At 43.4% G+C, this 24,138-nt stretch overlaps 1 long non-coding RNA gene across 3 annotated transcripts in view; it reads right to left on the bottom strand.

The window, feature by feature from the left end:
- LOC130684963 (uncharacterized) overlaps window positions 1-23,894 on the bottom strand; it is a 127,904-nt gene extending 104,010 nt beyond the window's left edge. The window contains exons 1-3 of one of the 3 annotated variants that reach the window (XR_008999404.1): window positions 22,836-23,894; window positions 13,413-13,543; window positions 4,701-7,210 (exon numbers count right to left, since the gene is read on the bottom strand). This is a non-coding gene — a long non-coding RNA (uncharacterized LOC130684963). Of the gene's footprint in view, window positions 1-4,700; window positions 7,211-11,139; window positions 11,722-13,412; window positions 13,544-22,835 lie in introns of those variants that run through there. The other 2 variants (XR_008999402.1, XR_008999403.1) reach the window with 2 other exon arrangements.
- Window positions 23,895-24,138: the final 244 nt, after the last annotated feature.

Raw genomic sequence — 24,138 nt, 5'->3', positions numbered from 1 at the left:
CCACTCAAAGCAAGAAGATGTGGCCCCCTGTGGGGTGGACATCAGGCTCCAAGGAAGGGCAGGTTGCGCAGCTGTGCCCAGAGACTTGGCAGTGACGTCTCCAAGCGGGGTCGGACTTGGCGTCCTGATTCACTGTGATTTTTAAACCAAGAGCAGAGCCTTCAGAGAGGGAGTTCTCACCACCTCTTCCTACGTAGTCGAGATGAACGTGACTCAGCTCTAGCTTTCCATGGAGCAGCCTGACTTCATTTTCCTTATAGCTTCCTTCCCCTGGTCTTTGGGGCACTGAGGTGTGGGCAGAGATTTCGTGAGAAGGGGTCCAAGCCCGTGGAGTTCTCAGCTCTGGATGGGCCCCCTGAGACTACAGCCAAGGAAAATCAGGGAATGAAAGGTTTCCGAAAGTAGAAGTAAAAAGAAGTGACTGCAGAAGACCCCTGGACTACGACTGCCCGCTGCTCAGGGGGGAGACGGTTCTGTGTTCGTACCTCACCTGGAGGGGTAGCTGTGGACTCATCCAGCAAGTGTGTCCTGCTGAGCCTGGGCCCGGGGGGCCAGGTGGAAGTGGGGAACCCAAGCTGGCATGGAGGGGACTCTACTTACCAGACAGGCTTCACTCTGCGCATCTAAACATTTAGATGAAAGTACTATTTTCCTGAAAATCTACGTACCAGAACGTTCCATTGAATAGAGGAATTATACACTCAACAGCCTCCCCTCTCCCTGGGTCTGTAAAAGCATGTGGGAGTAGAGAATCCACTGTGGACAAAGCCCCATTGCCAGGCGATCCCTCATTAAAGCAGGAAAGCGGGCCACACCTGCTTTTTAGTCCATTTACTCAACAAGCAGGGCTTGAGGGCTTGATTCCACACCCTTGTTTATTCTGTTCCCTCTGCCTCTAGCCTGCCTTCCTCTGCACCCACCTAGTGAGATCGTGACTGTCCAAGGCCCCAGCTCACACCTGCCTCTGATTTAAAGCCTTCCTCTGCATCTTTCCAGTCCTCCTGTCCTTCCTTCTGCTTCCTCCCTTCAACTCCATCCACCCAGCAGGACGGGATAGTGGTTTTGGAATCAAATGGACTTGGATCTAAACTGGTTCTTCCACTCAGTCGCTTGTGCATTTGGAACCTTTGGAATGTTGCCATCCGTGCTGAGCCTCAGCCTCTTCATCAGGAAGATGAAAATATACTAACCTTCGTAAAGGTGTTGTTCTGCAGATTAAATGGGATCATGTGTGAGGTGAATAAGAGCAGGTCTCTGGCTTCCATGTGCTTATTTGGAAATAAGCCATAACACAAAACAGTGTTACTATCATAAAAAGGATACAGAATGCTTCAGTGATACAACACAAAGAGTTGTTGTTAACCTGGGATGAGCAGAAAAAGTAAATAGAAGGGAGGACATCAAGCCTCTGGAGGAAGGGTAAGAGTCCACCTGGTTAAGCTTGTGGGAAGGACACGTCTCACTGAGGGAACCCTGTGAGCCAAGGATAAAGAAGGGACAGGCAGACTATGTCCAGAGAACAGAAAATAGCAAGTTTCAGCAGAACTACCTAAAAAAATAGACATTGTTTTTGTTTTTGTTTTTAAGCTTCAAAAACCAAAAGTTTTTGAGCAACAGACTGAATTGATGACATTAGAATTATCTTTAGAAAGATCAGCTTGGTAATTGTGTACAGTACAGTTTTGAGGAGATTCCTTGGCCAGTTAAGAAGGCAATGCAATCATCCATATTGAACAAAAGAAAAACATCCTTAATTCTGAGCCAATAAAACTGATCCACATTTTTGGACCTTGATCGGATGTGAAAAAGAAGATGGACGTATCAAAGATGACTTTTCTCAGTGAATTACGCATGGTGAGGCCACTGTGAGGGAAAAGAAACCCTTAGAGGACCATTTTTGACATGCTGGAATGGAGATCTGATGAGGAATTAGAAGCAGGAGAATGGAGTTTTAAGAAAATGATTGGCACCCAAGACAAAACTTGGGGTGCGGGGGGTGGGAGGAGGTGGAGGAGGCCTATCCATATAAAAGAGATAGTGAAAATTGCGTGAATGGATGAGATACCAAAGATAGAGGATAGGAAAAACAGGGGACCAAGGACAGAATCTTAAATGATATCTACAATTTAGGGAGTAGAAGCAGGAAGCAAGACTAATATAGAGCAATACCACTTCTGCATGGCATATTTTCCCCTTTCCTACAATATTCTCTGAGGTCCCCCTCTTTTAAATCCCCATTATTCTTCAAGGGCTAACCCAATTCTTCCAGCAAACAATTATTAATAGCTTGAATTTATTGACCATATGTTGGGTGCCAGTCACTGTATTGAGAGCACTTTACATATATTATCTCTTTCCAATAACCATATGGTGAAACTATACCCATTACACAGATGAGGAGTTCCGATTCAGTGAGGTTTAATGATTTGCCAAGGTTTAGCAGATGATAAACCCAGGTTGTCTGGCTCCAAATATCAAACTTCAATTTCATTGTTGTACTGCTTTTAACTAGTCTCCAGTATATGCGGGGTACAATCCAAACATTTTTATTTTTCAACTCCTAGGAGCACCCACTGAGAACCTTGCTATATACTGTAGTTGTTAGAGCAAATCTGGCCTCTGTGTTGACAAGATGTGGTCTAATTGCTTAACCCTTGAGTCTTGGTTACCCCTTCTTCAGAAGATAACATTTGCCCTGCAGGGTCAGGATCAAGGTAAAATAAGGAAAGTGCAGGCAGAGTGCCTATGTGCTATGACCATCAGTTATCATTGCTGGTAGTGGTAGGTACTCTCCCATCTCCGAGTCTATCCCAAATTTCTCCCTGTAAGTCCGAGTTCTCAGGCATCACTCACCTGCGTTGCTCTTTATTTAAGGGGCAGCCCATCTCCAGGAAAGCAGCACTCCACAGGGGACTTACTGGTGGTGGAATGCCAAAGGGGGCTGACTACTCCGGGAGAGGCAGCCTGAGTAGATAAGCCACGTAGCAGATCCATGGGATGGTTCCTTTCTTCTCAGTCTGCCCTGCTAACAATGCCTTGATTTCTGTTCCCAGTGGGGGCTGAGTGAGGGACAGTATACTTACATCTCAGCTCCAAGAGCCTATGCCATCTTAGCAGATGTTGCCCCACACCAGCCAACTCTTCCCTTTCCCCAGCCAGAACTGATGCATCTGGTTTGCTTACAGTCAGGGCCTCGTCCCATTAAAGGAGTGCAATTCCCTCAAGCCTACCCCCTACCAAGACTGTCCCTTGGATTTTACAGCCATCAGCTCCTGCCAAACCCCCCGGCCAGGCTCCACTTCCAGAAGGAGAAGGCATATGGACCTTTTTTTTTGCCAAAACTGATCAGAGAACAGAACTCAGGTCTCATAAAAACTGCACAAGACCTGCTTCCCTTTCCTTGCTGACAATAAGAAATGAAGCTCGTGCTCGGGGAGCTATCTTTCTTGAAGAAAATATATTTCATTCGGTTCCAACTCCTAACTCTGTCATTGCTCACCTGCTCGAACACCCTGATCACAGAAGCGGAGGGCTATAAATAACTTATATTATAATTGTGTTAAGAATTATGTTTTATACACAATAACATCCAGATCTCTTCATTGAAATCAATTGATAATTTTCGAACTTTTCTTCCTGTGGTGGAAAAGAATCCACAGCATCTTTTTAAAATTTTAATTACTCACTGAATGAAATCTGAAAGTATTTAATTATTAGATTTATGCCCCAAGATAAGTTCAATGGTAATTACAGGATGTCTTCTTTTTATTCTAATTCCAAATAATTAAATCCCCAAAACACTGAATCATTATGATTATAATTAGAATAAAGGTGTCTTATATTTGAAACCAAAGTTTGGCTTTTTGTTTAACCTTTTTGCACCTCATTATCAAAGGGGAAGGCTTTGGAAAGGAATCTGCTTCAATCTCTCTAATGCTACTTTAAAACAAAATAAAAAAACATAATTATCTGTAGGAATGCTTTTCCACTGCAATGCTGGCAGAGGGAAGGCAAGCCCTGAGCTTTCGATTTGCTGGAAGTTCCAAGACATGCTGACTTTCCTAATGCCATTTTTCATCCTTGGACACAGGAAGAACTCAGAAACCAGGCAAAAAGATGAAGTAGATACAGTGAGAATAACAAGGCAATCAAAGGAGAGGATCTGTGAAATAATCCATTTCCGCCACCCCTCAATTTGTCAATCAGTTTTGGGGTAACTTTTTCTGAGCTTCCCCTCATCTTAAGAGGAATGGGTGAAAATGAGTTGGAACTGAGTAGAGGTCCTAGAAGGAGCCTCACACGGAGTAGAAAATCTAAAGCGAAATTCATAAAATATGATCTCTAGCTAAGGCTTAGAAGACATTTAATGCTTGGGGCCTGGCCACAATAATTAATTGGGGGGAAATGTGCCTGTCCTTTCCCTGTGTTGAGGAGCCTGTTGTACTTGCTAGGATGGCTCAAACAGCATAGGAATGGAGTTTAGCGTCCTGCAGGCATCTCTGCACTGAGAGGTGGGAAGGTGGTGGTTTGCTGTTTCTAGGAGGGGTTGCAGGGAGGGGGCTCAGGAAAAAGAGGAGACACACATCTTTAAAAAGTAAATAAGCCAGCCCCAGATGTCATCCCCTGGCTAGCAGGCTCAGAGGAGAACACTTGCTTATTGAAAAGCATCTGAAGGCTGGGGGGCGGGGGAGGGGGAGAGTCTGGGAGGAGGGAAGCAAAAAGCTATCAAGAGAAGGCCAGAAAGCAATCATGATACTTAGAAAAATGTCACATTAAAACCTCCAGCTGCCAGTGGCTGGAGGGAAAAGAGCTCCAGACAATAGCTGAGGGAACAAGTTGAATCTTGCGTTCATTCCTGTGGTTAAAACAAGTCTGTGCGACCACAAGGAAAATTCCATTCCCCACAGACCTTAACTCCCTGCTTACCTGGGCTGCAGGCACTGTTTGCTGAAAGGCTCCTGAGTCAGAACCAGCAATGCACAGAGGCCCAGCGTCCCTCCTGCACCAAACTCCGTCATGTTTATGTCCTCTCGTCTTGAAAACTCGCCTCTTTTCCTTTGAGGGTCTGGCTACCACTCTGACTAAAGCACAGGGCCTAGAGCAGGGTTCTGGGGAGGAGCTAAGCTAAGCCCCTTGCCAGCTTGCCAGCCTCCCCACCCTCAACCACCAGCTGCATTCATTTTCCAAATCTTGAGAACCATGGATGTCAAATAAAATCATTCACTAGTTGGCTGTCTTATTGGGGTTTCAGGCTTCAGACGAGGCATTTAAGGGGGAACAATCAAGGTCAAGTGATTGTTAAGAACCTCCAAGTCAGGAGGTGCAAAAATATCAGAGTCTGTGGGCTGCTCATGGTGGGGCAAAGTGAACATGGCATGCTGTGAACATTAAACATGGTCTTTCGCTTCCTCCTTTGGCGTTTTCACAAGTCTAGCTGACGAGTGGCCTGCCTTCTGGAGACAGTCCAGCCAAATATCCCTTTTCCTCATCAATAATCCCAACATCTGCTCCTTTTCATCCCTGCCAGACAAGCCTTAGGTCATTTTCATCTGGTAACTCTCCTATCGGAAGAGGGAGATTATCAAAAATTGCCCTGGGTCCAGGGGAAGATGGAAAAGAAGTGTCCTTCCTTAAACAACCCCTTTGATTCCTGATTCACCCAGGACAGGGAGAAGCCACCCTGAAAGGCATGGGTGTTGGGATCAAGCATGTCTCCCCAGTGAGAAAATGTAACACCGATAATCTAATACTATAGGAAGGAGGCAAGGTTGGTAAACTAGGGCACATCCCAGAGACCACAAATTATTTATGTTAAAACTGGGAAAGACCTGTGACTTAACATGTGCTTCTGTGCTCATCCTTAAAAAGCTTTCAGCAAACTCCAGTATGTGATTAGTAATATGTCAAGAGAGCTATGGGATTTGATCAGTGTCCTCAGGGAGTTTAGGGCAGCAGTGTGCTTACAAATTCTAACCCGGTCTCTTTGGGTAGAAAAAAAAAGCCCTGTTTTCTAACATTTGCCGATTTCCATGGTGTAAATACTCCCACAATCATTGATTTTGAAGTAACAACATGAAGAGTCAGGAGGAAATGTGCACCATCAGCTCCTGCTAGCTAAAATGAACTGACTGCAGAACACCGATGGCTTATAGTCTAATACACTGACACAGACAAACGCAGGATACATAGGCAGAATCTCCTGATCAATCGACTACCATCAGGTGGGAAATCTTTAACTAAGACCCAGAGGGAACCATGTTTTAGGGGTAGCAGGAAAATGACTAAGTAGAGACTGAAAACAGTATCTGTCTTTCCCCCGCTGGCCCCTCAGAAGCACAGTGAACTACCAGAGCCTGCAAAAATCTTGGAGGTCCTCCAGATCCATCCCCCCATCTGGCTCCTTACCGAAAGGGAACTGGGACACACGGGCATGGAATGACTTAGAGAGCCTCTGCTTCAAACCCACCACTTTCCTTAATAGTTTCAGTTTCCCTGCCATTAGGCTGGGGTGTTGAACAGAAACCCTGAAATAAATGAGATTGCTAAAAAAGAAGATCAATCAGAATTGTCTGGGGCCCTCCAAGCACCCACAGAGGACAAGTGACTGTCTACACAGCTGACAGAAAGTGGGTGCAAGTGTCACCAGCAGGAAGCCACAGACTCTGTCCGAATTTATTATTCGATAACTTGCCCCAGACACAAACTTTCTTGCAGAACAGAAACAAACTCACAGGTCTGTAAGGCTCTGTCTGGCTGCCTTAACCTTTGAATCATTGGTGAGGAATAAGCTCTAAGAAAAAAAGTATATTCCCATGTGAAGAAACCCGGCAGTAATTTTCTGGGCGGGAGAACCAGGGCTGCATCTCCTGGGCAGATGAAATGGGACGGCAAAGCCTTTGGGGCTGAGGGAGCTCCAGCTCCTTCCTGCCTATAATTCATGATCCCTGAGACAATTATGAGCAATGAAAAGGCATAAGTCAAAGCACACATCGAGTAAAGCTAGATTTAGGAAAATAACACTTTACATTTAAATATCCATATATATTTAATCTGTGTTTAATAATGCAAAGAATACGTTAGTCAAGGCTTAGGCAGATTCTGCACTGACGTTAGTTCCAGAACAGCCTGGTTCTCTCAAGTTTCCCAGCCTTTGTGCCACAGGGATGAAAACTTCTGGAGGAGTGGAGCGTGTCATTGCAAACCTGGGGCACTGCAGAAATGCAAATGGAGGGATTGCAGAGGTCACCCCAAAGTCGAGCTTGCTGCAGAGGACAGAACTTGGGGTGAGCAAGAATAATCCAAAGCTTCCCTCTCAGGACTGACATACTCCATTTACAACCCTCTCTGCAAGGCAGGGTAGGAAGCAGAAGGTACCACTGTGGAAGAGCAAGGGGACCAAGATCACTATGCCAGTTGTTATTTTATCTTAGATCTCCCCTCCTGTCCTTGGGCTTTAATTCTAGACCATCAGATGGGGAATGGCTGCCTGGACCCCAGAAGAGCATCAGAACACATCCTCAGGGGGCAATGTCTAGGCTCTGAGGCTCTTGCTGCCATCTGGAGGGGTCAACCAGGTGAGTGTACTTGAAGATGAAGGAGGAATTGCAGGAATGCCCAGCTATTAGTGCAATCATGCTCCTCCAAAAATCTGGAAAGGGAACCAGTGGGGACACATGCAGTATATGTTAAGGGGCATCTAGGACCTAGAGAGAAGGCATAAGAGGTTAGTCTGCCAACAAGTAGAAAAAATCCTCCTGCTTTGATTGACCATCACCCAATACAACAATCATAAAGCCCTAAATACTTTGAGCTAGTCATGACTCCCCCATTTGACTTTGGACAACTCATTCTCTGATTCTAGAGTCCTAGTCTATGTTCTAAGTCACTCATAGCCTCAACTAAGGAGGTCTCAGGAGCAAAGTTATAGAAGGAATGTATCTCAAAGACTATCTTTGAGATATCTGACCCAAAATTCTGATTTTACAAATGGGAAGACTAAGGCTCCAAGAAGCAATGCAGCTTGTCCAAGGTTACCCAATAAATAAGCAGGTAGCCAGGATGAAAGTCCAAGTCTCTCACTTCGGAGATCTGTCCACACACAATACTGCTCCTCCTGTTAAACCCTGTTATCAGTTCTGATGGTCTGTAGTAAAGGCAGGCAAACATGCATTAAATGCCAGGCACTGTGCTAACAGGTTGAATATGTATTATCTCCCAAAGATTAAATACTAATGTACCTCAAAGGTTTATAGTCAAAAAGAAAGCTTGGCTCTAATTCCAGCCCTGCCGTTTCTCCATGTATGATACTGGATTGGTAGCTGCACTTCTCCAGATGTCACTCTGCCCTGTCACCAGTAGAACCTCCCGAGGGCATCCACCAAATCACAGAATGAGTGCCAGTCTAGTCCAAAGCACAAGAAAGAGATAAGGAAAAGGAAACCTAGATCAGGGAAGTGTGTGCATGTGCCTCTCACAAATGCCTGGGGGAAGCAGAAGTCCAGACATGACCCAACCTATATTCTTGAGGAAGCCACAAAACACCTCGACATCCCCACCTATACTTGAGAACTACTCATCGTAACTTCATTCCTTATGAGAGTCATCCCAGGAGTCGTAACAGTCTAAGCTGCTCCCAGAAAAGAGAGCAGGTACCATTTCCCTGGTTTGTTTCAGCCTTCCTTCCAGGAACCAAGTGCCTAAAGATTTAAATGATCTGCTATTTCCTAATCCCACATAGGGCTCCTCCCTTGGAGGTAAAGCCAAATTAGCCCTTAGTGTCTCTTTAGGTCAAGCTCAATGTTGAGGAGCATGCTCATTCCAGCAGTTGGTACTTGAAAAAAACATGAGCTGTGATTCATCAGTCCTTTTGAGCCAAGTATTTTGAATTTTCTCAGGGCAGGAAAATAGCCAGGAGGGTGGGATAGGGAGGGGAGGGGAGCACCCACATAGATGATGGGTAGGAACGATCCAACTCGGTTCCAAAAAGGCAAGTACAGGGGAGAGTCTCAGAGCATATGCTCCTATTCTGTGGTTTCACAGCCAGGAGCCTCCTAAATCATTGTGAAATGGCTGCTTTCTGCCTGCCTCGATCATGTATTACAGGGCATTAATAAATAATGGGAGGTTGTGGACCAAAAGGCGGGAAAACCCAAAGGGAAGGTGATGGAGAGGCATAATTTAACAAGTAAATGAAAGAAGCTATTAAATCATAGTTAAATTATGCTGGCACTGACCAAAAAAAAAAAAAATAATAAGATTTCCTGCTGCAAAATGCTTTTACTAAAATATTGAAATTTCTCTCCTGGCTGATAGAGGCACCTCACAATCATAAGGATAGGAGTCTGTGGCCTGTGACTCCCATGAGATGCTGAGCTTAAGCAGGTGCCCGAAAATGGAAAGTTTCAAGGTGCTTCTCATCCTTTTCCTAAGATAGGTCCACATTCAACAGTTGATGCCCTATGATGGATCTATTGCTAGTGGCCTCAGTAGCCAATTCACTAATTCTATACCTGTTTCTCTATTGACTCCCACTGGCACACTTTGGGGTTCCCACCTTAGAGGAGGGGTAATTGAGGTTACCAAAGTTGAGGCTTAAAAAGAACTGTTTAGCTGAATATATAGGTTTCTATTTTCTCAAGTACCATCATATCCATCAACACTTTGACATTTACTGTAACGTTGTCAGGTAGAAAGTGAACTCTTTCAGTGGGACAGTTATATCTTGTTCATCTTTGTGTGCCCAGAACCCAAAAAACTGAACTTTTGATAAATACTGAGTTGACTGGATGGATAGTTACATCCATGCACAGTAAGACAGGTGAAGGAGAAAATTCCTGTCTCATGGTTGAGAGACTCGGAGAGGTTAAGTGACTTGCCCAAGACTGAACAATATAGTGTGGGGTTTGTTACCAATAGTCATGCTTTCAGAATCTGAAGCCTGTGTTTTCTCAATACAACATGCTGTGTCTCTTCAGGGTCACACAGTAAACTGGATCAGAACCAGCATGTAGGATCCCTGTAAATTCACACAAGCAAAAAGCAGACACATTTTTCTCTAATATTGGGATTGTATTTTTGACTGTGGCATAGACTCTTGTTGAGCATTTGGACCTTGAAGGTCCCTGTATCTGAAGGAAGTTTTTGGAATCCTCTGGCAAAAGATCCAGACAGAAGCCCAGGCCCTTAACAATAAGGCTCTCACTTTCCTTGTTTCCAGGGATGTTCACTATGGTCTTGCCAGGAGAACTTGCTGCTATACAATTTCTCAGACATGCTTGGGCCCCAGGCCCCAGAGGGAGAAGCATGTGTATCAACATGCCAGGGGAGGACAGTCACAGCAGGGTAGGCTTGTTTGGACAGGCGGGCTTAGTAGTCTGACAGGGTGTGCAAGACATCCACGCAACCCTGCATTTTAAGAAGGAGCTACTTGGCAAACAGATCGGGCAGCTAGAGGATAAGTCTGTCCATGGCTCTTGAATGGTCAGGGGGACAGATGTTTATTCTAAAACCTTTCAAGACAGTAGAGTGGTCTCTGAACCTCTCTCCAGACAGTGGTAGCTCAACAAAACCATGTCTGCTTAGAAGCATCTTCAGATTAGGAGAGAAGACAAGAAGTTGACTTCAGAGGCCTGTGCTCACTGGCAGGAAGCATGCTAGAGCAGCAAGAGACTGCAGCGGGCTTTTGGCTCAGGAAGAACCAGGCCCCAGCACTTTCAACCCACTACCTATGTAATTTTAAGCAAGTTATCTAACTTCTTTGAGCCTCAACTTCTTCTTCTTTTAAATGATAATATTTGAACCTACTATATCAATTAATATTAATTAGACTCAGCTACAAGTGACAGAAACTCTAAAATTCAATGGCTTAAGCAACATGTTAAAGGGAACAAAAATAATCTGGATGCAATTAGTTTTAGCTCCACAAATCTTCAGGGTTCCTTTTACTGGGTTTCTTTATCTTCCTGCAACACATACTTTCACCACATGGTTCAAGGTGGCTCTGCAAGCTTCAGGCACTTTGTTCAAAGCCCAATCATCAGCCAGAAAGTGAATACACCATCCCCTCTTTAAGAATATTTCTTAAATGGTACCTAATTTCTTAAGTGGTACCTAAACCTTCCTCTTAATAGTCCACTAGCCAGCTCCTCATCACATGGCCACATCTCTATGCAACAGGTCTAGGAGATTTTGTTTTTATGCCTAGTGTCCATGTACCCAGCTAAAACTCAGAGGTTCCATTTCTTATTAAAAGGAGAAAGGAATATTAGGGACACAGTCTCTAATGTCTCATTTATAGAATAAAATGAGGCGATAGTTGTAAATCACCTCCTTCAAGGCCTAAGCATGTAGGTAGCACTCAGTAGAGGCCAATGATGGCTATGGTAAAGGTTGGTGTACCCTCCACCCAGGAAGAGATTTCTGCAGGATATCTTAGCAATGCCCAACACTTACTTCATCCAGGAATACCATGTAATCCCATCAGATTTATCATGGATATCAGAGAGTAAATCCCAGTAAAGTCAAACAGTGGACTTGGAGAGGCTCAGAGGAGAGAAAGACTGCAAGCAAAGCACTGCTGAAGGACTTATGACAGACGGATTAAGGGAGCTGAGAAGACTTCAACTAGCAGGCCGGGTTCCTCCAAGTTGCAATATCTGTATTATCAGTGATGGCTCCCAAACTGTGCTTTCCTCCATGGACCACAAAGGCAAAGAAAAAGATCTGAAACAAGAGGAGAGTTGGGTGATACTCAGGGATCTCACGTATATAGGTTTTTATGCAGGAGAAAGACATGGAGGAGGTGAGGGGGATACAGTCACTTCACAGAAGAACTCTTTTACTGGTGCCTTGTGGAAATCCAGGAAGTATTGCTACATAGAATAAACAGCAGTCTTGCTGGAGGAATATGGGTGTGAAGAATATAGTAGTCAGGGCTCTCCAGAGAAATATAACCAATAGGATACACACATGCAAACACACACACACATAGACATTTATTTTAAGGAATTGGCTCACACAATTGTGCATGCTGACAAGTCCAAAATCTGCAGGGCAAACCTGTAAACTAGAGTTCATGTTGCAGTGTGAGTCCAAAGACTGTCTGCCATGGCCTGGAGAATTCTGTCTTCCTTGGCAGAGGGCAGCATTTTTCTTAAATCCTTTAACTGATTGGATGAAGCACACCCACACTATGGGGCGTCAGCTGCTTACTCAAAGACTACTGATTTAAATGTTAATCTCATCTAAAAAATGCCTTCAAAGCAACATCCAGACATGTTTGGTCAAATATCTAGGTACCAGAGTCTAGCCAAGTTGACACATAAAATTAACCATCAAGATCTTCAGCTTCTTATCCAGAAATAGAACCATGTTTGGATGGGGACCTCTTTTTGTTATAGGTTTCTTTGCTTAAAAAACCTTTAATAGACAAAACAAATTGATTATCTCAAACAAATACTTGGAACTATTTTAAATGCAAAAGAAATGCATCAATGAAGGAGTTAGGCTCCAGGAACAAGTAATGTGCTTTCATTTCAGAGTCAAAAGATTAAATACAAAAGCAGGAGGCAGAGAGTTGGGCCTTCCGACTAGGCAGCATGGAACAAACTGAAATGAAAGGAAATGATTAAAGCACAAGAGACGGCTGATGAAGAACCCTTTCAGATGAAAAGTCTGTTATTGACCAAAGCAGTAGATGGATAGTTCAAAGAAATTAATTGAGTTATTGCCCTCATTGCTCCCAGTGGAGCCATAATAGCAGGTGGTGGGGGTATGGTGGGTGAATGAATATGTTGAAGTGTGCTAATATCTCTATGTTTATTTGAGGCATACTTAAATGGAAGAACAGGGAGGAGAAGGGCAAGAATATAAATATTTTAAGAAAGATTTATTTTCATGAAGCAAAGAATAACTTACAAAACTGAGGAAATCTCAATGCCCATCTTGTTTTCTATGACCAGCAAAAGAGATGAGAACCTACAGGTGATTTGAGGGATGCTGTGAAGACACCTATCATCTCCCTTCTCTTCTGGTCATATTTCTTGGAAGACTCGGGGATCACTCCTTCGGACAGCAGTACTGAATGAGCCGGCACAACGGAGCAGAGACCAGCCCTTGACCTTTCGGAGCTCCGGGTCGTTTGGATCATGAAGGACTCCTTTGGTGCACAGCTAAGACCCAAGCAGGGTCCAAGATGAGATTCCTCTAAAGCCCAGCCATGATCATGCCTTGCTAAGCTCAGAAGACTCCAGGGCCTTCATAACCAAATGATGTCAGTCCTGTTATCTTTGACCCTCACAACATGGCCTCACTTTTCCTGAGGTTCTATCTGCTGCTCTGCCCTGGCGCAGACCCAGCACTCCAGCCAAACCTTCCCAGTTCTGGCTGCCTGAACCCCTTCAAGGTTCACCTACCTCTGTGCCTTTGCTTGTGCTGTGTTCTCGATCTGGAATTCTTCTTCTTCCACCCCTCAGCCCATCCACAGAGCTTTCCAAACTCAGTCCCAGGCCGTCTTCACCATGAAGCCCTTTCTTTTTCATTTTAACTGCAAGAGGAATGCATTTATTGTAAAAATATTCATTCATACCAGGGGAGCATAAAGCAAAAGGTTTCTCCACACTGATGGTCCCCACCACTACCAAGAGCAACCTGGCATCTCCCAGATGCCAGGTTTAAGGGTTGTGATCGATTTGGTGTTCAACTAAAGCCCTCTGATACCCCCATTTAGATGAGTAGATAAGATCTCCCCAATCTCTGAAGGGCCCTGGCACTTGTATCCGTCTTATGACACTTTATCTTGCTCTGCGTTGTGTTATATGTAGACTTATCTTAATTGATCTCCACACTCAAGCCTTTCTTCACTAGAACATAACTTAGTTGAGGGTCATCTGTATTTCCCCATCACAGAGCTCAGGACACTTGGCTCAATATTTTGTTTATCTCATCAAACCTCTCTGAGCACCTGTCCAGGGCCTTGTTCAGCTAGAGACCAAGGAGAAAACACACACACACACACACACCAAGTTTCAAGGGACCTGCAGCTTAATGACCTTTCTATCCCACTGAGAAGCAAACAAAAAAACTGTTGCAGATTTGTTAGATACTAACTACATAGAATAGATCCCAGCTCTTTGCTATTTGTGCTTAACAATTGCTTACCAAAAAATATATACAAGCACTTACAAAGCAATCATCAAATATGAATAAGACACTGAATTCAAAATGGAGGAGAAGACAACAAATGAAAAGGAATGTCAGTGAAGGAGTTAATTCTGAAGGCTTTTTCAGAGCTCTTTAAAGGAGTGTGACGGGAGCTGCTAGTTGGAGCACCTGGGATGTTATTTATGATTCACTGAAGGCTGTCAACAGCATTCTTCCAGAGAATACCACCTGCAAGGGGAAGTCATGAAAAGGGGAGGCACCGTGACACTGGAATGAATAAAGCCTTCCAGCTTCTAGTTTGATCCCTTTGACCCTGGAGATGCATTTTTTTTCTGTTGATCTATCTTGGTCCTTAGTCACCTACTATTTATTTCAACCAGTGCAGCATATATACAGTAACAGGTTAACCTATCAAGTTGACACGTCCTCACTGGTGGCCAGAGCAACTGAGAGCCCAAATTTCCTCATCTGTGAAATGGTAATAAGAGCACCTAACACATAGGTCTGGTATGAGGATGAAATTTAACTGCATTTACAATTTAGCTCAGTGGGTGGCACAAAGCAAGTGTTCAATGAACAGGAGGTATTTTTATTGTTAGGTCCATTATCTCTATCTAGAGTACAATCATTGTCAAGAGAGGGACAGCACATCTGCTCCTCTGTACTCCCAGAACTTAGCCAAGTACCTACATGCTAAGAGCATTCGCTAACTACTACCCAGTTTCCTCCCTCTGCTTGAAGAACTCTGCTCCCAAAGGAGAGGCAAACACACAGGCTCCTATGCCAGCTCACTCTGGAAGCAGCCAACAAATGGGAGGGGGTGGCAAAATGTATCCCCCACAGATCTTCAAGGTGGTTTAAAGCCAGGTAGGGGAAGGAAAGAGAGTATCAATGTAAACAGGAGCAAATAACCAAAATACCTTCCATTAGACCATGCAAAGGCTTGAAACACATTGTCCATAACTCAGCTTCTTTAGTCTACTCAAGATAGGGTTAAATAAGTAAAGAGAAATTTTACATTTTGGTCCATGGAAAGTTTTTGTGAAATACGACATCTTGTGCAAGAGGCCAAAACTGTAGCTCGTGAGAAAATATGTCTATGAGGCGATGATCTGACATCATGAGAGAACTGGGCTCAAAACTTTGCATTGATCCTAAGGAAAAGAATATTCCCACCAAAGTAGAGATGAACATGGATTTGTACCAGTTTCCTTGGGTTTTACAATGCTTATTTTCATACCAAATCTCACTCTATGTACTATACACAAGACCAAACTTAGGGGAGATGAGATGAATATTGAAGCTCGTCTGAGATTTCATCTATAATACCTTCCTCATTTCCTTTAGTGGTAGAAATAGAGCTAATCTCTGTCTTTCAAATTGTTGTTTTGCATTTTTTGATCTGGGAGAATTAAGCAGAATTAAATGGGTCTGGAGTGGTTATTAGAACCATTAAATTAGGCATAATGGACATATGTAGGAAAACATTTACATAAGGAAATCAAAGCTGGACTCATATTTTTATCCAGTGTTCTCATCTCTATTGGAGTTCTGACAAAGAGAATTTAGCTGAGTATTTCTTAAGATGGTACATATAACAATAAATGCACCCCCTTAGATACATATATAAATCAACATTTCCTTTTGCTGACATGAAAAAACCACCCTCCCCCCCCAAAAAAATGTATCCTTTCAAATATTTATAGGCATATTTTCCATTTGGGTCCTTATTTGAATTTTATTCTCATTTAGAATACAATCCTGACAACACCATCATTTATGCCAGCTCTGGCAATATTCCCTGAAAAAACAGAAATACAACACAAAATCTAGATGCAGAGATGATTTTGATGTCATATTAAAAGGGGGGAAAGGAGAATTAAAATAAGAAACCTATCTGAAATGATCAGAAATGAAATTCTCTTTGAGCTAAAATGGTCTCTTCCAGAAATGCAACATTTAAAGTAAGATTAAAGTGCTATTTTATAAGAACTAAGGCAGAATACAAACTCTTTCCCTGAATGAACTTAAATGAGCATATAATGAAGGGTAAATGAAAAAGGGGGCATTTTCAGGCTATTAGATGGAAGTTTCCCCACTTTGCTCAACAATTTGTCAACACACACTCCTGTCCCAACATCAGGGGTCCATGCTGATGATGCAAATTCCAGGGCTCCATCACATCACAATCAGAGTGTGTATGAGGAAGACGGGGAGATTCTGCATTTGAAACAAGCCCCCAGATAATTTTAAAACCCACTGATGCTTGAGAATTCCAGATTTGGAGGGTCTCCAGGAAGTATAGATGGATTTCAGAGCATTTCAGAATTCAGAGCCTGCTTCACATCCCAAGAACTACCAACTCTTCATAGTCCTGAGTTTGAGCCCTTCCTGTCTCTTACTACCAGAGAGACTTGGAAAAAAATCAATTTCCCTACATCTCAGTTTCCTCATTTGTAAAATGGGACAATTTGTTTTGCAGGTTGCCTTGAATATTGAATACAGAAGATATTTTACAGAGTATCTTCTATAAAAGCACTGCATGATAAAAGTTACTCCTTGTTCTCATTATTGTTACCTGTGGTCAAGAGTATGTGCTAATAGAAGATCACTTTGTTCGACTAGCAACATTGCCTCCATTATCAGAAGGAACCTAGGGATCACAAACTAAGTAGGGCAGAAAATAGAATTTTACCACTAGGGCTGGTAAAATTCTTGGTGAACACCAAATACTTGTCAAGAGTAAATATGAGTCACATGATGAGGAAAGGACTATAGATGGGAATGACAAGGTAGAATTCCAGTGGGACGAAGCCATGGTGACACGTGAATGATCAGACCAGAATGGCTTCTGGAAAGTATGTGGTTTTGTAACTCAGAGGTACCTGGATGATGAGGATTGGTGGGTGGGGATGCAGACAGGTGACTGTCTTTGCAGAAGATCGGGGGATTAAAATCAGAGAGGGAAAAGGAAGTTCCAAAGACTGTGTCTGAGGTGACGCATGTCTGGATGGAGGGAAGTGAGGCAGAAATTTACAGATCACAGCAAAAGAAAAGTGAAGAATCCTGAGACTAAAGTTGATCTCCATCTCTGAAGCAAATCATCAGAATGCCAGAACAGATGGAATTTTAGAGTATTTCGCTGCTCACTATGATGCTAGTTTAGTTAGTGGGAACCACAGCCTGACTTCCTTGTAGCTTCTCTGTGTCTGTGGTGGGGGAGGCGAAGCAGGGAGGAGAGGAGGGACGGAAGGCGCTATGCTTCTGGGACAGGAACTGCCAACACTTCCACCTAAAGCAGCGGCATTTGAAAGGGGCCGAACTCTGGCTTCCTTTATGTCAAGCTCTTGGAGTTTAATTTAAACTGGTGAGGGTCTCTCCTCTTGAAACCCAGACAAATTGATGTTCTTCCTAGAAGTTCTGTGCTGACTAGCTTTTGCTGATTCTGTTCCCTTGGCAGGGAATGCCCTTCCTTGCCCCACCTCTGACCTTTGAAGTCATTATTTTCCCTAAAGACCAATTCTAAGTGTCAATTCATCCACCCCACCATGCCCACCATTACATCCATCAGTCCCTCCTCTAAGACCTCTGCCAATGCTAGGTATCTGCATATGGGTATATGCTGAGGAGGTTTCCTGAGGTCAAGGAGTATGTCTGATTTACTATGTGTCTCTAGATGCCTTTTTCCAGACAGGATGAAGATACTCAAAATACATATATGAACAATGGTGCCTCATCTTCTACCTCTACTGGGCTTTGGGATGTTATTCACCCTGAATTGATAGAACACCATGCAACATATGCAACGAAGGAAGAAATATCCATGGGATTCTCTGTTCATTGTAGCAGGATTTAAAGAAGGCTGCTTCCATGCCAGTAAACCAGAGGATCACAATAAAAGGCCGTCTTTAATGAAAGTCCCTGGTTAGAAGGGATCATCTGTTATTGAAGGTTGAGTCCCTGGGACCCCTTTTTGGTCTTTTTCTTCCATTAGACCTGCCCTTTCTGACACTGTTGCATTATGGAAGGATGCCTCGTGTCAGTGTGCACTGGGCGATCTGGCTTATCCATAGAATTCTTTCTATTCATTGCCTGTTGTAGGAGCTCCTCCCAATTGACTAAAGTCATAACCTATCAAATCAAGGAGACTAAAAAAGGTCAAGTGTCTGGAAATGTTTCCTTTGGACCTGAGGAGGAGTTGGTCAGGTGTAACTCCAGTTCATATGCTTGTTTTTCCCCAGGGATTAGCTTTGAACATCCTAGTAAGTGAGTCTATATGAGCAGGATATTCTAAAGCAGGAAAATGCAACTCCAGTTTCTGTTCTTCAGAGGGCTCAGAGATTGTCTGTGCTGGAAGGTAATTTAAAATCATTCAATCCAACATCCTTATTTCAGGAAGGAACTGAGGTCAGAGGGCGGAAGAGATTTTTCTCAAAGGTACATAACCTGTTAACAGGCAAAAGTGGAACAAGGGCACTAGTGTTTCAACTTCTCCAGCAAGTGCTCCGTCTCTAAGGAAAGTAGCCCTTAATGAAGCATCTCAGATCCTCACAGTCATTCCTGTCCAAGAACAACTTGCCACTTGGTTTATGAGTGAGTCAGAAAACCCCTCTGTAAAAAGTAGTATAGGGGTGGCTCACTTGCACGAGCTGAACATGTCCTGCTGAGGTCTATGCCTTTCCCTCTTCTGCAGGCAACATTTCTCCCTGCAGGCCACTCACTGGCTGTCTTCAGGGATCGCCTTCTCAGAGAGCATTCTCTGCCATCCTGATCCAAATGGCACCCCACATGCACACATCTCTGGACTACCATCTCTCTCTGCTTTTTCAATCTCCAGGGTAATTTTCATGCCCTGAAATTATGGTATTTATTTATTTTGTATATTGGCTGTCCTTTCATGCCAGACTGTGAGCCCCATGAGGTTAGGGACCTCTCCTGTCATTCTCGGTAGCACCTCTAGTTCCTGGAAGATGGCCTGGTGTACGGAGTTGGTACCTGCCTATTCCCTATTGTATAAGTGAGTGAACGAATGAACAGAAAGTCAGCTAAACTCTGGTTGTCCCTTGCAGATGAGCAAAAGTAGTCTTCACACAGAGGGAGGGAAGAGAAGATCTTTGATATGGAACCTACTGGCCAGCGAAATCTAGAATGTTAACACCTAATGATCACATTCTCTTAGTTAACTACAAATGAAGGAGGGAAGGAAGATAATGTTGAGCCAATCATTTTGACCAAATTGTCTGATTCATTTGAAAACATGCTGTAGCATTTCAGTCCAGCATTCACACGCCAACACTGGCACTCCACACATGCACGTAGAGAGTGTACACACACATACACTCACTCAGAGCCTTCCATTGCCTCCTGCCTATTAGACACTCCAACAAAAGCTCTCAAACTAAAAACGACATGATGCTGTTAAGTTTCTCAGGGGAATCTACCTATCCATGGAAGTGAGAAGAGTGGAGAGGCTAGTCTGTTGGGAAAATTAAAAAAGAGTTTTCAGTGGAAATTTTTCTTTTATTCCAAGAACTAACAGAGAAGTGTCAAAAAAGGAACATTCTGATAGCCTTTATTTTTTTTCATACAGATATATTCCCTATGCATTAGAGGAACATCAATCATTAAGATGTGAACATCTTCCAACTTAAAATAAATTTTAAAAAAAGAAGGAAGGAAATTGTGGGGTTTTTTTAACAGCAAGATGCCTACAACACAATTTTTTCTCATTAGGCACTGTACTTGTCCAACTATGGTGGAGAATTTAGAAGGAAACAAATTCAAACTCCAGTTCAATTTCCCTTTTCCTATTTAGCTCCAAGCTCAGTAGGTGATCTTATAACTTGACAGGGGTAACATTGCACCTATTAGTGCTCGTCAACCAAAAGTAGATTGCTTGGGTTTCAATAAATGTTTTTTGAATTGGATTTAGGTTGGTGAGAAAATAAATTAAGTCAGAAGTTCTTTGAGGCAAATTACATATTGAAATGAACAGTCTGATGCACAAGCCCTCCATCCACCCCTCAATAAAAAATGAAATAAAAAAAGAAAGAAAGGGAGGAAGGAAGGGAAAAGAACAGAAACCTTGCTTTTCTAGCCTGTGAGAATTTCTTCTGCTGTTACATCTGTGAGTCCTTTACAAGGCAACATCTACAGTTGGATTTTTACAGCCCATGTTTGATTGCAGTTTGCATGACATCTGGGACTATATTTCTGGAAAAATTTCAAAGCTAGTGATTTCCAGTGTGTAATCACCAGAGTACTTATTTTCTACCACAGCATAATTGTCCATGGCTCCACATTTACTTTTTATGGGAGCAGTGCAAAACGAAAATCAGAGTGAATTAGTAACTTGATCCCGTATCTGTCAAGTCTCGGTGGCTCTTACCTGCTCTAAAGGCTAAAAGCCAACGTGCTGACCTCACTGTATTGGAAAAATTGAACACATGGCTATTGTCAAGGGCAAGATATGCTCAGTTATAAGAACAAAAGGAGTAGGAAAGGCTAACGAGGGAAGAGGCCACACACCCCAATAAGAACAGAACCCCAAGTCCCCTCCACTCACAACCTGGGGTCAGATGCAGAAATGATTTTCACCCCTGTCTTGTGAGACAGGGAAGCATCACAAGTAAGCAGCCTGCTCCTCAGGAAGAGGATGAATAAGCACTTGCTTTTCACTGTGGTTTAGTCAAATATCCTGGTGAACATGCAGGTAAGAGCTAGAGCGGAGGCTGCTCACCCACACAGTCGCCAGGCTTCTGCCCAGCGCTAGGGCCTCTTAAAGGACTTTTTGTTTGGTTGTTTGTTATTATTAACGTCTTCTCTTATGCTTTGGGTTAAGCTATTTAAAACTCAAGAGAACCATTAGACCTGATTCTAAGCAAGCATGCGATTTGCCCAAGATCACGCACGTAGCGGCGGAGCCTGCCTTTATAAGAGTCCTTTACATAAACCAAACCAGGAAAGGGGGGTAAACAGAGGGACGAAAATGTATAAGAGCTGCCTGAAATGGAGGGGCTTAGAGAGAAAATTGATAGATGGTGCTTTAAGTGGCCCAGCCCCCTCCACCCCACTTCTGGCTTCACCTCCCTCCAAGCCCTCCTTCACTCTGAGTTCCGCCTGGGCAAGTCCGGAGCTCCTGGAATGCATCTTGGCCTTCCTTATCTGATCTGGGAGGTAGTCACTAAATAGCAGGTGGCGGGAGATTCTGTTTTTCTTCTCTCTTGTTCTCTCCCCTCCTCTCTTTTACTCATTTCCTCAGGGCTCTGAATTTCTGAATCCTAAGCAGGAAACCTCCCCAATTTGTTAACACCTGGAATATTACTGGCTCTTTGTTTAGAGAGCATAGAAACGAGTAGAAAATCGAGAGAAGCTGCTGTCCAAAAAGGGAAGAGAGACGTCAGCGTTTAAGTAATTACTACACTATGCGGCGTGTACACAGACACACATTTTAAGGCAAGCATTCTTTCCTTCAATTCCTGTATTTCCCCACTTTTCTCCACCCCAGCCTATGTCTTACAAGACAGAGTATTTACTCTGTGTCACTTCACTTATCAACACTCCACGCAAATAGGTTGACAGAGGAAATTGGCAAAGCACCTTTGCGAGCCTCTTTGGGGTTAAAATAACAGCTAGACCGCCTAGAGGCTCCCAGAGGTTAGCTTGCTTTTTGCTCCTGCAAATGTTAGAAACTGGCTCTTGAGGGAAGCTGTCGTCAACCTCCCTTGTCCCTCTGGGTGTTGGGAAGTTCCTGCCATCTTTAAGCTGTGTATTTTGTCCTCTTCACAGACTTCTCATTTGGGAGAGGACGTCAGGAGGTCAACGGATGCAGGCTCCTGCCTTTAGTTATTGCGTGTGCCTAAACCCAGAGACCAGCATTTGTGGTCTACTGAACATTAAGCACCCACAGGGTAAATGGACTAAAATACTGAACACAAGGATGAAGATCTAAATCCACGGTTTCCAATCTGTGGACCCTAGGGCCTCATGGGCACACGTGCACTGTATTTGTATGTATCAATACCTACAGATTGACTAAATAGTATGACTCATGCACATATATTCTGATAATTCTAATCCATTTGATTTGTTCTTTCATTCTGGAAATATACATAAGATGCCTACTTTGAGCCAGGAACTATACTGACTGCTGGGTACACAATAGATAAAAAACAAATCAACCCAACTCTGGCTTTGTGGAGTTTCCAGTCCAGTGGTGTAGACAGGCACAGAGAGTTAGAATTAGAGTGAAAGCAGTAACTCAGATGGGGACAGTGCATAGATAAGGTTGTGATTAGTAGCATTCAAATCCCTTTAAAGGTGATAGCTTCTTCTATTAAGCATTTGCTCTACCAGTGCTACATTCCTAAAGTGTAAGTATCTTCATCTGCAGGTTTATAAATTTTTTGAGATTAAAATGTGTTCTCCACACTAAAAAGGTTGGACATCACTGACCTAAATCATCCCCAAGAGATGTCCAATCTGTCCCAGATGAATGAATTAAATAGCAAGAAGCATAATTTCACCAATATTCCAGCAACCCTCAGGTGGATAATTCTTCTCTAAATCTGAGTTCGTGGTGCTTCACTGAAAGTTGATCTCAGAGCTCTCTTTACCCTGTCATCTAGGAATGCTACCTCTCTGGGGAACCCTGGAAAAATCAAGAAAGGGCATACCCATTTGGTCATACATTCCACCTCCTCACAGGACAGAGAGCAGCCCCACCTCTGTCCTTGACTTAGGTGAGGTTGGAGGCGAAGTCTTGCGGTTGATTTTGGTATGCTATGGAACAGCAGACCTGGAGCCACGGGACGTGACTTGTTGCTCTATTAGACACACTAGATAATCTCCTGAAACAAAGAAATAAAGCAAAGATTAGATGGGAGGATTTTCCTGTCAAGAACTGTGAATGCAAAAATAACCCAGAAAAGATAGCTGTTTTTGAATAGAAGCCAGACACGATAATGGACAGGAAGACCTGTTAAATATAAGGTCCCATTTAAATCAAAATGATTCACCAAACCTTAGCTTCGAGGGGGGTCTCTGTTTGCACATTCAAGAGTAGAAATATTACAGATCATTTTTAGTGTCAATTCTTGTAAGGCAATGTGATGGACTCTGACCCTACAAGTACCCATAAGTTTAAGTAAGAAAACTTTAGGCTTCTTGTAGTAAAGAAAAGGTAAACAGCAGTGCTCATTTAAAAGATAACTAAACAGTATTTTAGGCTTTGTGACAATGTACAGAATAGTAACAAGGGCTGGGTTCAGGCAAATATGTGCAAGGAACACTAGGTGTAGAGTCAAGAGACTAGACTTTCTCCTGGTTCTATGTCTAATTCAAGTCCTACCTTTAGCAAATCACTTCCCTCTTAGTTTCAACTGTTTCCTGATCAATAAAATGACAAAGGTTACTTCAGGCTCCTAGACCTATGATTTCAGTTCCCAATCCAGAAAGGACTTCTATATAAAGATTCCCTTATCTGGCCACAATTATCCCTATAGAACTTCTCACAGCAGGGCAGAACTCCATCTATTTGCATCAGGCCTGGGTTGTGGGGTAAGATATTTCCTAATGATCCCAAGAATCTCTCTCCACAGGTCCTCTCCAAATGCCCCCATCAGAAGCCCTATCAAAAGGAGGAGATGGAAAAGCAAAGTGGTGAGCCAAGGTCTGGGAGCAGCCTTCAGGGAAAGGATTAGTTTACTGCAGGCCTGGAAACCTAATGCCGGGACAGTAGGTCTCGCCTGCCCCCTCCCACCACCCGACCCCCACCATGACCACTGAGAAAAGCAAGAACGCAGCAGATCTTCAGCACAGTGAGGCCTCACCCATTTCAGCCCTGGTCTGGCGCTGAGGTAATATCTTTATCTGCTGCCAACCAGACCTGTTGGAGTGTGTAACTATTGCTTCATCCTGACTCATCAGGCTTGCTTTGTAGCAGCGAACCCAGGAACCATTGTCTCCTGGTGATCTCTG

Source organism: Manis pentadactyla, chromosome 9, assembly GCF_030020395.1.
Source record: "Manis pentadactyla isolate mManPen7 chromosome 9, mManPen7.hap1, whole genome shotgun sequence".
Taxonomy (NCBI): Eukaryota; Metazoa; Chordata; class Mammalia; order Pholidota; family Manidae; genus Manis; species Manis pentadactyla.
This window is presented reverse-complemented; position numbering and strand designations above follow the sequence as displayed.